Source organism: Zeugodacus cucurbitae, chromosome 5 (genome assembly GCF_028554725.1).
Source record: "Zeugodacus cucurbitae isolate PBARC_wt_2022May chromosome 5, idZeuCucr1.2, whole genome shotgun sequence".
In the NCBI taxonomy this organism is placed as follows: domain Eukaryota; kingdom Metazoa; phylum Arthropoda; class Insecta; order Diptera; family Tephritidae; genus Zeugodacus; species Zeugodacus cucurbitae.
The window spans coordinates 62,151,606-62,164,831 of NC_071670.1; the positions used below are offsets into that span (position 1 = coordinate 62,151,606).

At 33.1% G+C, this 13,226-nt stretch overlaps 1 protein-coding gene across 6 annotated transcripts in view; it reads right to left on the reverse strand.

The window, feature by feature from the left end:
* The window catches only part of LOC105208961 (uncharacterized), a 188,257-nt gene that overhangs the window by 90,493 nt on the left and 84,538 nt on the right, over positions 1-13,226 (reverse strand). For all 6 annotated transcript variants that reach the window (XM_054230681.1, XM_054230680.1, XM_054230679.1 and 3 more), the window contains exon 3: positions 4,768-4,806. The gene's annotated coding sequence lies outside the window, so the exon portion shown is untranslated. The remainder of the gene's footprint in view (positions 1-4,767; positions 4,807-13,226) is intronic.

Below are 13,226 nucleotides of genomic sequence, written 5' to 3' on the forward strand. Positions count from 1 at the left end.
TCCACACAAATTATTAATATAATAAAGTGATAGCAAAGCTTATATAATAAAATGTTAATACAAAAAAATCGACAGGAGTTGCCACCTGATTTTAAATTTAAAAAAAAATTGCTATTAAATTTTTTGAGCTTGTGTTTGTATTAAAAAAATTTCCACAAAAAATAATAAGAAAAATCATCAAAAAAAAATTCCTCAAATCAATTCAAAACCAGATAAGGAAGAGGTCAAATAAAAAATTGAGTGACGTATAAATTTGAATAAAATTGTTTTAAAATAGAGTCTCACATTCAATTTACAAAAAAAAAAATTGTCAAAAATTATTGCAAAAATCCAAAATGTCTGACTAAAATGACTTAAATCCCAACCATTTAAATTTATTTAGAGAAAATGTGATATTTTATCATAAGAAAATAACCCGACAAATATTGCTTTTATCACAGTTAACCCACATTTCACTATAAATTTTCTGGCATTGCTCAATCAAAAATTGAAACCAAAACAAATACAGATGAACACTCGACAAACAATAGCAACTAAAGCACATATTGTTAATAAATTTCAAGAGCTTTTCTCCTGCTAAACAATATCCATTTGCAAATAAATAATACAAAACAAAAGCGAATGTGCATACAAAAGTGCGCCAAAGTGAGTAACAAAGCCAATGGGATTAAGCAGAAAATTAAATAAAAATGACGCAGCTGGAAAGCAAAAAGTGATAAAAGCAAATATGGAGAGAGAAAATTGTATATACTTGTGTATATTTGAGGAATATATGCTAAATAAAATTGCATTTGAGCTTGCACTTGCAACATGATATACCCGTCTCTCTCAACCGATTTTAATGGATTAAGTTTCGAAAGTGAGTTGACGGCACACTCTTAGGAAAGGCATTGGACTTAAAATATTTTCAGTCTTTAAAAGCCTGGATAATAAGTAATATACTATTTTATCATTGTAAACAACTACAAATTTATAAAATTGTATATTCTTGCCCAAACTACCGTTAAACACTTACATATTTAGAAGTACGAAATCAGTCCTCCTTATCCTACGTAAAATAGTAAATCACTCACATTCAAAGGATAAAACGCCACCATAAATAAATAATTCACTTGAGTCTGTAAAAATCCAAAACATACATACAATTTATATATGCCATAAGAGCACTACTTTCGAAGTAATAAATTCACAAATATGATTGTCTAAAATAATTTCAGCAATCCAATCGTGATGTGAAAACAAATTGCGCTTTGTTTGCTTTTACTTTGCAAACTTTAGCATTAACGCTGTAGTACAACTCTCTATATATAGAAATGTATATTCGTTTGGGTCATAAGCGATTTGTTTTACGAAATTAATCCATTACATACGTTAAATGCGTCGAAACTTTTATATGCTATTATGCATATAAGCACACAAGCACAAGCATGACTAATTTGCTTATGTCTTTATGTCTAAGATGCTTCGCTTACGAGCCACTACTCTCGTTTGTGTCTAACTTTCGGCACACGCTAGGCTTTTGTAGCTAATAAAATTAGCTCAATTTACCACTACTTTTATAGTGTGGTGTGTGTGACTTGTGGACACTGTAAGAAATTGCCAGCGAATCATACTTTAACAATTTCTCGCTCTAGGATCTCTCATATACTCACTGATATGTCACACTATATAACACTCGGCTGGGTATTGAACCAGCTTACTTTTTCCGGGAGATTGAGTCATAAGTATGTGTATTCTCCGATTTTCGAAGTTAGCCTCTAAAATCGAAATGTTTACCTTCGAAGTTCGAAAATATAGCTTATTGGAACTCATGATTCATACTTATAGGAGGTTCAAAAAAATTCAAAATATGGATATAATCTACATTCTTCTTATATCATTGCTGTAACATTTTTCGTTCTTGCTAATATGACGGATGCCATAAGAAGTCAATGTTGGATGTTCGAAAAAATTAAAATTTTTATATTTCGAAAAATATTGATTCAATTTTCGAAAAGTTTTCGATTTTTTTTATTTCTTGAACACACTACATGGATTCTCTGATTCCAGAAATACTTCTTCTAGGACAGTTCGGAGATATATTGTATATACGTATATACCAACTTTGGTCATATTGGATCAATATTAGTTCATATTAGAGGCAAGGCTTAGTTTCGATATCTTCTTTACAGGATTTGAAATTAATTTCTTTGGTGTTGACCTGATTTTTTCATTTTCTCTGTCTCAAGTTGTCTTTATAGGGCAGAATTAGTAAATATTAGTCGAGTAGCTTTTGAGATTTAAATATTCACAGAAAAGTAACGAAGATACGCCATCGTCACAAGTAGAGCTCGTATGAATAATTTTTATGTTCCAGACATTTTAGTTCAGAGAAGCATATAATTTTTAGTAGTTATAAAAATACCTTTATATAGTCCTCAAAATTTCTCAATTTCAATCTAAGCTATGCGGCAACAGAGTTTTCGAAATTTTTGAAATTTTTTATTCCTTCAAATTGATCTGTTTGTTTCAAAAATTAGAAAAAACACTTTTCTAAAAAAAATATAATATATTTAATTTTTGTAACCAAGTGTCATTAATTTCCTACTGAGCATCAACCTTTTGAGCCCCATACAGCCAACTAAACATAGCAAGACAACCCGTCAAGCGCATTTGCTGAATAATCCTGCGGCAGGTCCAGCATTTAAAGCATTAGATTTTGCAACATAATAAAATATAAGAACAACAAAGTGTTCAAGTGGAGCGCCAAAGTGGATTTGAGGTCTTCTGTGTGAGTGGCATTAAGTAGAAGTAGAAGGAGCACCAACTTCGCTCGTTATGCAGAAGAAGAGGAAGAAAAAAAAGAGAAAATAAAGCTATGCTCATATGCTTAAGTATTACACTCACAATATACTCATATTTACATATTTACTTTTATGTGTGTGTGTGTGTATGTATATGTAAGCACATTATACTTTTGCTACACGTTGACCGTCTCGAAAGTGTTAAACAAACTTGTGGCAAAGTTACCAGCGGAGCACAAACTTTATTTGCATTGGCGAACGTGCGTTTGAGGCTACGCAATGACACACACACAAACACTCATACAACAGCAACAACAAATAAATGTATGTATGTAAATCTGCACAGCAACAACAACAACAACAACGCGTTCGCATTTGTATTCTGAAATACGATAACTCAAATGTATTTTCGACCTGTCACATGCCACTCGAGTGAATAGCTGCAACAACAACATTAACAATAGCAATCGGACTATCGCATTTTTGGCGAATTTATTTACTCTTTGCTAACCTTTTTTTTTGCTCTGTTTTGCTGCTGCTGTGCACGCGGGTCAATTGATAAGATGAACTTTGACCTTACAGCAAGCGGCTGTGTGCTGCTGTTTTGCCTGATATTTGCTGTTGTTGTATTTGCGTTTGCACACAATATTTGCGTATCTGTTGAATATGCTTTTACACAATCATATGCATGTATATAGAAGAGAATATATGCGTGTGTGACTTTGTTGTTTTGCTTGCATTTATTCATATCCGTGTGAATGACAATTGTTCAACAATATGCTTTTGCATGCGTGCAAAAATGGGTAACAAAAAAATTTAATTAATACTCAATATTGTTTTTCGCTTACAACAAGCAGGCATATGCAAAGTATTGAGCTTTTGGCGATAATAAAAATAGTTTAATATTTTCAAGGGTTCCATATAACCATATGCTGGCGTATAAAATTGGTTGTGAGCATATTTAGTTTCAATTTTTTATTCGTTGTTCGTTGTTATAACTGTTGGTGTAGAAAGGCATTAGCAGAATTCTCACAAATAACTCCAGTAGAAACAATTTTTAAAAGATTATATTATATAGACGGCTAATGTCGATTCTAGCCAATTCGCTAGGATCGCCGAAAAAGGGTCTTCCGAGGTGTTTCAACCTCAGTCTGGCGAAAGCTGGACAATGAAGAAGGAAATGCTTAGATGATTCCACTTCCAAGTCTCAACGCATGGGTACCCATAGGACAATGTTCAGTAAGTACACCAATGATCGCGCTGATATGACCTGAAACTTTTGATAAGAATCTAAGACACTCCTTAACTAGCCCAGAGCGTACTGTCATCGATTCCAATGCCAATATTGCCGCTCTGCTGTCGGAGGGAATACATACACCTCTAAAAGATTCGCAGCGACCTCTGGAAGGCACTACAGTGGCCTGGTAGCCTAAAGCTGGTGTTGATAGAGAGGTTTCTGCAGAAAACTCTCCTTCCCACCTTTACCCTTAGCTTCGATCCATCCGTGAAAAAGCTGACTGCACCTCTCCTCAATTGACTTCTTCCTTCCCACATATTCCTCGTAGATACGTGCGCAGAGAAGCAACCTCTAGGGGACGGTTCCGCCGTGCAGTGGTCCAAGTACTCAGCGATGCAATCGAATCCACGGAGAATTTCAGAGTGCCTCTGCTTGGGACCGATCATGTACCCAGCGTCTCTGAGTCTGACAGCGACCTTTGCCGCAATGCACCTACCGGTAATATCAACAGGTGCTGGCTATTCTGCTTAAAAATTTTGTCCATCTTAAACCACTTTAACTTAACAGAATATTCTTTTAAATTTTTTTATTTAAATAAACTTAAATTTAAAACAGGTCTCATCTCTATTCAAATTTTTTTTAGCTTTTTTTTATTTCAAACGAAAGGGTATTAGGATACTATTTTTACTATTTTATTATTAATTATGTAAAAATATATATAAATTAGGTTTATTCAACATTACATACCTTCGAGATTCGTTCAAGCACTCAATGTTGCTGAGATATCTGGAAAAATAAATACAGAAATTCAATTTCAATATATTTTGTGTTTACTTTGTATACAAAATTTAAAATAAAAATCAGATAATTAATAAGATATTTTTTTCAAGATTTTGCACAAAAAGAAATATTACAGAACTTCTCTAACTCGAATCAACATAAACAACAAAAAACTTCGAGTTATAAAATTTTCATTAAAACATACAATTTTTCAAAAAGCTGGAAAATATAGATTTATACCGAGTTTTATTTATTTTCTTTGCATAAAGTTTTATGTAAATACGTTTAAACATGTATTCTGTAATTTTGTTGGTTGCATTTTGCTATTGTTTGGCTCTTAACGTCTGTATACCATGCCTTCGTTACTTGATTTATGAAACCCATAAGTGTAATATCACATCTTCTGTTCGCCTCCATACGAATATAGGGACTCTTTTAAAATTCTGCGTCGATAGTAAAATTTTATTTTTTCGATTATGCCCTGGTCGAAAAGTACGGTTTATGAAAGGAAATGTATGAAATTTGACTTCTACGGCCAATTCAAGAGTTCGAGTTATGGAGAACATCGAGTTATGGAACTTCCACTGTATTAGGAATTGACATACATTTTATTAAGCCATGCGGTATTCGCTGTGTATGTTAGACCGATAAATCTTAATTTTATTTCTTAACTTGCTCTAGTTATTGAAATAAAAATGTATTACTACAACAACTTTCATGAAAAATATTTGAACTTACTTAATTATACATTAGTTATACATGTCGTATGAGTAACTTATTGAATTGTACTAGAGTAGACCCTGTCGTATGAGTAACTTTATTGAGTTAGACTACCGTAGACCTTGTCGTATGAGTAACTTTATTGAGTTTGACTACAGTAGACCCTGTCGTATGAGTAATTTATACCACAACGGGGGCACAACCAAATTAATTTAATACATCAAGATAAAGTATAAATGAGAAACCAGTTTTTGCCTTCCTAACCATCATGTTATGCAATTTTGTTTTTGCTGTTCATAAGAAGTTGATAAGTTTCTGAGTTAGCTGATTGCTATTTTATCAATAAAAACAGTCAAATTTGCAGCGTGGACAACAATCCGTAGAGTTGAGATGTGTTTCAACTTGTTTTGTATTCGATTCAAAATTAATGTAGAAAAATGAGATTTTTTTGAATAGTAAAACGATTTAAATCAGCGCGTTAATCGAGCAAAGGCCGGTTAATTGATAAACGCGAAAATCTTTGTTATACTACTCATATAAATAATTTTCATTTACAGAATATAAGAAATAATGAATATTTCTCGAAAAGGTATTCTGATTAATCGTTCAGTGCCAGGAAAATTGTATTAAGTATTTTAAATAGTGGAAATGAGGCAATTCTTTTTTCGGAGTTGGTCTTTTTAGCAGCTGTTACTTGATTTATACTCAGTATGTTTGCCATTCCATAATGAGCAGCTAACATACGGTTCCAACTGCTGTAAAAAGTGGTCGAAATTTGGGTCTCTCGTCTGAAATTTATTCGAGCCATACGCGATAGTCACTTTTTTATCATATTTTTATAATAAAGTTAACTTCTTAACCAATAATTTTCTAAAATCCACCCGATATTTGTTCAAACTTCTGGAAAATATTCACTCGTATCATTTCATTTATCAGAAATTCATTCAGATTTCTGTCCCGAAAAATGTATGCTGCGAAGCCTTAGAGAATAATTGAGTGTCACTGCTCAAAAGCAAGGAAAAACCACACATTTCTTAACAATACAGCACATTGGTCGCCTTATAAAGCAAAAAATAAGAATTGCACTACAAAAAATTGCTTCCGCGTTAATGCATAAGACACATGAGAAACTGTTATTTTTTGCTAATAACATTTATGTATTCCACCTGTCATAGCCACAGTGTTACACAATACGTTTTACACATTTCAATTCCCTTGGCAAAAGCAATCAAGCAAATGCCTTATGAAAATATTATGAGTAAGGCGTGCGGACAGTGCGTATACGTAACACAATTTTTTTACAAGAGTTTAGGCCAATGATGGGTGTACATGAATACAAGAGTGCGGGGCTACACAAATACATCTAAATGTATGTAAAATGTCTGTAAAAGCAGGAACTGTGTTATGCATGCAATGTTTCATGCCAACACACTCATACATATAGATACATACATACATACATACACAGGTATACGAGTTCATAGAAACCCTTTAACCCTGCGGCAACCAACGGTGTGGAAGCGAAAACCGTTGAACAAAAAAAAAGATCCATTGTTGGCTTGTATTTGCCACATGTGAGCACACACAGTGTTCACTCGCTGCGTGTGTGTTTTATGCTTGTATGTATGTGAGCAGCAGCACCCTTTAGCAATATATACGTACGTGGAAGGCAAAGCAATGTGGTTATGTGCTTGCATTCATTCATTTAGTTAGCACCAAATACAAACATATATACACGTGGTAATCATGCTACAAGTATTAGAATTAATATTTACTTATTTCTCCCTCTGTGTGTGTGTGTGCAAATATCACATATCATAGGTACAACACACAATACACATTGTGGCTCCATATGTGATCATTGCGCGTGAGTAAAGGCGTTAAATACTATTTACTTTGTGTGTGCAAATAGAAATTAGTATTTTACGAAACCGTTACACGTGCAACTTCAGCATACAAACTCGTTTTCACTGTTGCGCTTTTTTCCATTTCATTTTCAATTCACCTTTAGCGCTAATTTGCGCCCTTTGTGTGAATGAAAGCTTGGTGGAAAAAGCACAATAGATGCCACTATTTGCTGTTGTTGAGCACTGTTTTCTTTTTTTTTTTTACTTTGTGGTCATTGATTTGTTGTGGCTGTGTCACTTACTGTAGTACATACATAAATATATATGTACTCAGCACCAATTTCCAGTGGAATTTGATGGTTTGCCTTTTTATGTTTTCCCTTTATTCATTTTGCTTTTGCTTCGCCGCATAATAGTCATATATGGGTTAGTAAATTTGTAGTGGCATTCTTTTCCCACACACACACACACACACAGTTGACCTGATTAATGGCTTCGGTTGTAGTGGTTATCCCATATCTCAGCTCAAACAATAGCTAAATGTGTTTTGTATTTTTTTAGATGATTTTTTGTTGTTTTTTAGGGTTATCTAGAGTGTCATACCCATTTTGCTGTTACCCAAGAGGTTGGTTTTATATTTTTCTCTCCTCACAACTGCTTTCATTGTGTATGTCTGCCTGTTACACATCGGACCCTTGATATTTAGGGTCTCAGCTACGACAAAATTAACAGTTTCAACGCGATTTATTGCTGCAAAATAATTTTCAACCCAAGTTTATAGTATTTTTATTGCACCACAATGCTTCTAAAGGTTAAGAGTTATCGGTAAAATAATTTTGGTGCCAGCTATCAACTGGCAAAAGTGCGAAAATGGTTTAAAGGCTTGAAAGCAAATGAGGTCAAAGTGAATCCTTTTTTGAAAGAGTTGAAAAAAATATGCAACAACAATAAAAGTATATGTAATTATGGAGATTTTGGCTCTCAAATGAATAAATGTCATACTTATATGTATATATTTTTTAAAGAGCAATAAAAAAGATTGCCATCTGTTTAATATTTCTAAATTAAACATAACAATTTTTATAAATGTAGAAGAAAAATTGTAGTTGAAAATATTTTTGAATAAGGTTGCCACCTATTTGTAATATTTTATTCAATTAAATTGATAACATAATTCTAATATTTTGTGAACCGATTTAGACTATTTACACAACATATCATTGGGAAGCTAGGAAGATATTATGAACCGAATTTCATTAAAATTGGTCGATTAGTTTCGGAGATATGGTTTTTGACCCATAAGTGGGTCATGCCCACTTTAAATTTTGTATACCATTTTGAGTGCAGCTCTTCTGTACTTTCTTTATAATGAAATTTAAGGTTTCTGTTGGGTTTCCTTACTAAATTAAAGCATTTTTAGTAGTTTGCAACGTAACCTTTATATGGGAGGTGGATTTCCTCCATTTTTGGACTGTATAAGGCAGTACCTAAAAACAAAACGACTCTAGATTTCCTTGATATAGCTTTAGTAATTTGCGAGATATGTACAAAAAACTTAGTAGGGGGCGGGGCCACACCCACTTCCCCCAAAAAAATTACATCAACATATGCCCCTTCATAGTGTGATCCTTCATAACAAATTTTACTTCCATAGCTTTATTTATGGCTTAGTTATGGCACTTTATTGTGTTTTCGGTTCCATTTTGTTGGCGTGGCAGTGGTCCGATTACGCCCATCTTCGGACTTGACCTTCTTATGGTGCCAAGAAATACGTCTTCCAAGTTTCATTAAGATATCTCAATTTTTACTCAAGTTACAGCTTGCATGGATGGACCGACAGACATCCGGATTTGAACTTTACTCGTCAACCTGATCATTTTGATATCTATAACCCTATATCTAATTCGTTTAGTTTTAGGACTTACAACCAACCGTTATGTGAGCAAAACTATAATACTATCGGAGCAACTTTGTTGCAAGTGTATAATTACAATTTTTATAGATGTATAAGAAATTCTCGTTAAAAGTATTTTAGAAGAAGGTTGCCACCTGTTTGTAATATATTATTTATTTTTTTATTTTAATTAAAAGGCGGTTATAAAAAGCAAGTTTAAGAAATAACAAAAAATATAAATAAATATTGAAGAAGTTTAAAAAATCTAACAACTATAATATATTTTTTCAAAAATGTTGCCACTTATTTTACAATTTACTATGTCTACAATTTCCAACTTAAGAATTTGGAGGCATAAAGAAATATTACAATATAGACCGAAATAACAAAGCTTGGGAAAGGAAATAGTTATAATGGAGTTGCCACCTTTTTCAATTAACTATTAACTTAACTATAAATTGAGAAAATAATTACAAATTTTAATCAACATTAATCAACTGCAAAAGTTCAACTAAACAAGCTAATAGTTATAATGGAGTTGCCACATTTTTAAAATAACTTAAATATTTAAATTAATAAAATAAATTCAAAATTTAATCAACATTCGTGAGGAGGAAGATGAGGTCTGTTTCAACCTAATGTGTAGTTGAAAATTTTTGTACGAAATGTTGCCACCTATTTAAAATTTTAACGCAATTATATTGACAGCATAAATCAAATATTACAACGAAAATATGAAATAAAACATATTCAAGAAAATATTGTTTTGAAAGTATTTTTTAAGAACTTTTAGTAAACAAATTAAATATGACATCATCCAATGAATTTCAAATGAATTAATACGGATTACTTTGTTTTTAATTATCTATAGCTTTCGTAGCTAAAATTGCGAGCAATTTAGAGATTTAGATGCGATAGATGGCGCCATTGTCCTTAAGTAATGTATTTCCTCGTTGGATTACAACGACGAACAACCACATGTCTCAACTGGGCGATTACTGTGTAAAATTTGTGGTCCTACTGCCTCTAAAATAACTGCTGACAAATAAAGTTTTATTGTATCAAAGATGGATATGAAAGAATAGTCTTGACAACTCTATTACACGTGGTTGAGGTAATAAAATATTACTACTCAGACTAGCTATTACATTGACAAACGCTTTTTTAACCTCTTTTTACTATCTCTTCAACATTTACTTCCACTTAACCAAGTAGTTGGTATTTTCGAAAGCATATTTAAATAATTACCTTAAAAAGTGCCCAAAATACGTCTTCTTTAATGCCAGCACATCATATCAAAGCATGTATGTAAGTATTCATCTGCGCACCTACACAAATTGAGGCAGCAGAATTCTTCCGCTTGGCGGAATTTAAGGAAGTCGACGTGTGTGCAAAGTGAGTGCGAGTACAGAAATTTTACGCAAAAACTACACACACACACACACACAGCGCCTTTTGAACATGACAAAGGTAATTCCTGAAAGTGCATAGCACAGCGCAACAAAATTGATATTACCTAGTGATTCGCATTCAGCTGCAGGCTTTCCACACAATTCCAAAGAATAGACGTTGGCAGTGGCAACTCTGAGCGTGTATTTGTGTGTCTGCTCTTGACAGACAGCAAATGTAGTTGCATATTCATATGTTTCTTGATATATAAAAGCCGAAATATGCATAAATATTACATATATACAAAGGATCGAGACTTCAAGGTGTGGTAAGACGGAGATTATGAAAATATTAGTATGTAATGGCAAGCGAAGCGGCTTAAAGTGCTAAGACGTCATTGATATTGCGGCAATTTATAGAATTATTTGTGACATTTTGATCGTCTTGAAGTTCACATCTTTATATTTAAAGCCTCAAGTTTTCAGTATCAGTATTTCAGTATTCTGAAATAACGTAATGATAGATTAGCATGGTTATCAATACATTTTGATGAATAATCCTTTTTAGAGAGGGTAGTATGGATACCCAGACTAGGTCAGGAAAACAACTAGTATACCCTATTACAGGAATTTGAAGAATACCTTATAGACTTCCAGATCTTTAGAGTCGTGTTCGAGGAACAATGAGGTGTTTATTAAAAAATGTTAAATTAGTGAAAGGAAAAATCCATTCCCGTTCAAATTTTTGTATTTTTCGAAGACCTAAGTACAGTATTATTCTTCGTCGAGATGTACCAAAATTTATCAAAATAATATTATTCAGTTGGAGAGTTGTGTCCTTTCAGACTCAACGGTAATGTTATGGATCATCAGAAACTTAAAATCTAAGTTCTTAAAATAACTAAAGATGGACGCAGTTCTCAATAAAAAATTATAAGACCTCTTTTCCAACCAGTTCTAATGAATTGGTTCGACTACACGAACTGAACAGAAATGATTTGTACTCAGTGTGAACGAAATGATTTGAAAATTTGAAACACCCTCTGTTCTATCACTACTTATACAAATATCATTCCTTCCTATGTAGTACATTTCTACCACGGTCTCTTCGCCTTCCCACTCACAACAAATCCAAATACAAATGTTTATATGTAAATACGTATGTATGTAGTCGCGTAGACTTGTAAATGTCAGGGTAAATGTTTCTTCACCGCAATCGATTTATACACAAAAGCTGACACTAAACCAATCGATTTTGACTTTAGCAACACCATTACACCTTGAAGCAGACATTGCGTCTATGTAGTCACGCTAAAGCCGACGTTCGGCGTTGACGTTGACGTTCTCATTTCCAGTAAGTATAACAACAAAACAAAACATTTTGTTTTGTCGACAGCAACATTTCAATGGGAATTTCTTTTGTGTCGGAGAATGTAGTGGAAATATTGAAATTTATGGATAGCTACCTACCTATCCAAGTATAAGAGTGTTCGTGTGCATAGTTATGGCATATAGCTGAAGTGGAAATATATATATACTATATGTGCGTATTAGCAAATGCAATCAATTTATTGTGATTACAGTAAGTCTATGAAAATGCTTTCTTCATCGATAGTTCCAATTAAAAAATGAATTTCTAGGCGGCTTATATTTTCCGAGTTCTGTTCATCAATGTTCTATTTGAAAACAGAGAAAAAGTTGAGACGATGAGCTCATAAATAAATCTTATTAAGAATTCTGTATTCAATCTATGTATATCGTGTAAAAATACATGGTTCGACCAAAAAAATCTGAAAGTTATAATCTCTACTAATCTAATCTAGACCAAGCCGAATATTTATCGTGAACTTTCGAGTAAAATTTTCAACTACTGAATATGAACATATAGCTTGAATATTCTGATGATCTACAGTCAGTTCTTTCTCTTAATATATTTACGAATATAAATAATGGAATAGACCTCATATCTTATAAATTAATTTTATATGTATGAGGAAAGATTACAAAACTCTCCACCATTAATATAAGAAAGAGTCAAAACTCTGTTCCTCCTGTTACAATGTAAACCTGTTTCTTGTGAAATATGGTCCAGTACAGACCAAACATAATATATAAGTACACATCGCTCTCAGCTGCTATCTTGTCTTTCAGATCGACCGACTAGGCTGTAATGAATTGACCAATCTTAAGAAGAATTATCTTATTATACTCTCGTAACGGTTGTTTGGGTCACCAAGAAATAAAAGAGCTAGATGTGGGGTTATATATATATAAATGATCAGGAAGGCGAGTGGATTTGAAATCCGGATGTCTGTCCGTTCGTCCGTGCAAGCGATAACTTAACTAAAAATTAAGATATCTTAATGAAACTTGGAACACATATTCCTTGGCACCCTGAGGAGGTTGCTTTCGAAAATGGCGGAAACCGAAAACCTATACAGTGTCATAACTAAGCCATAAATAAAGTTATGAAAATAAAATTTGAAACATAGGATCGCATTAGGGAGGGGCACATTTGGATGTAATTGTTTTCGAAAAGTGGGCGTGACCCCGCCCCCAAATAAGTTTTTTGTATAT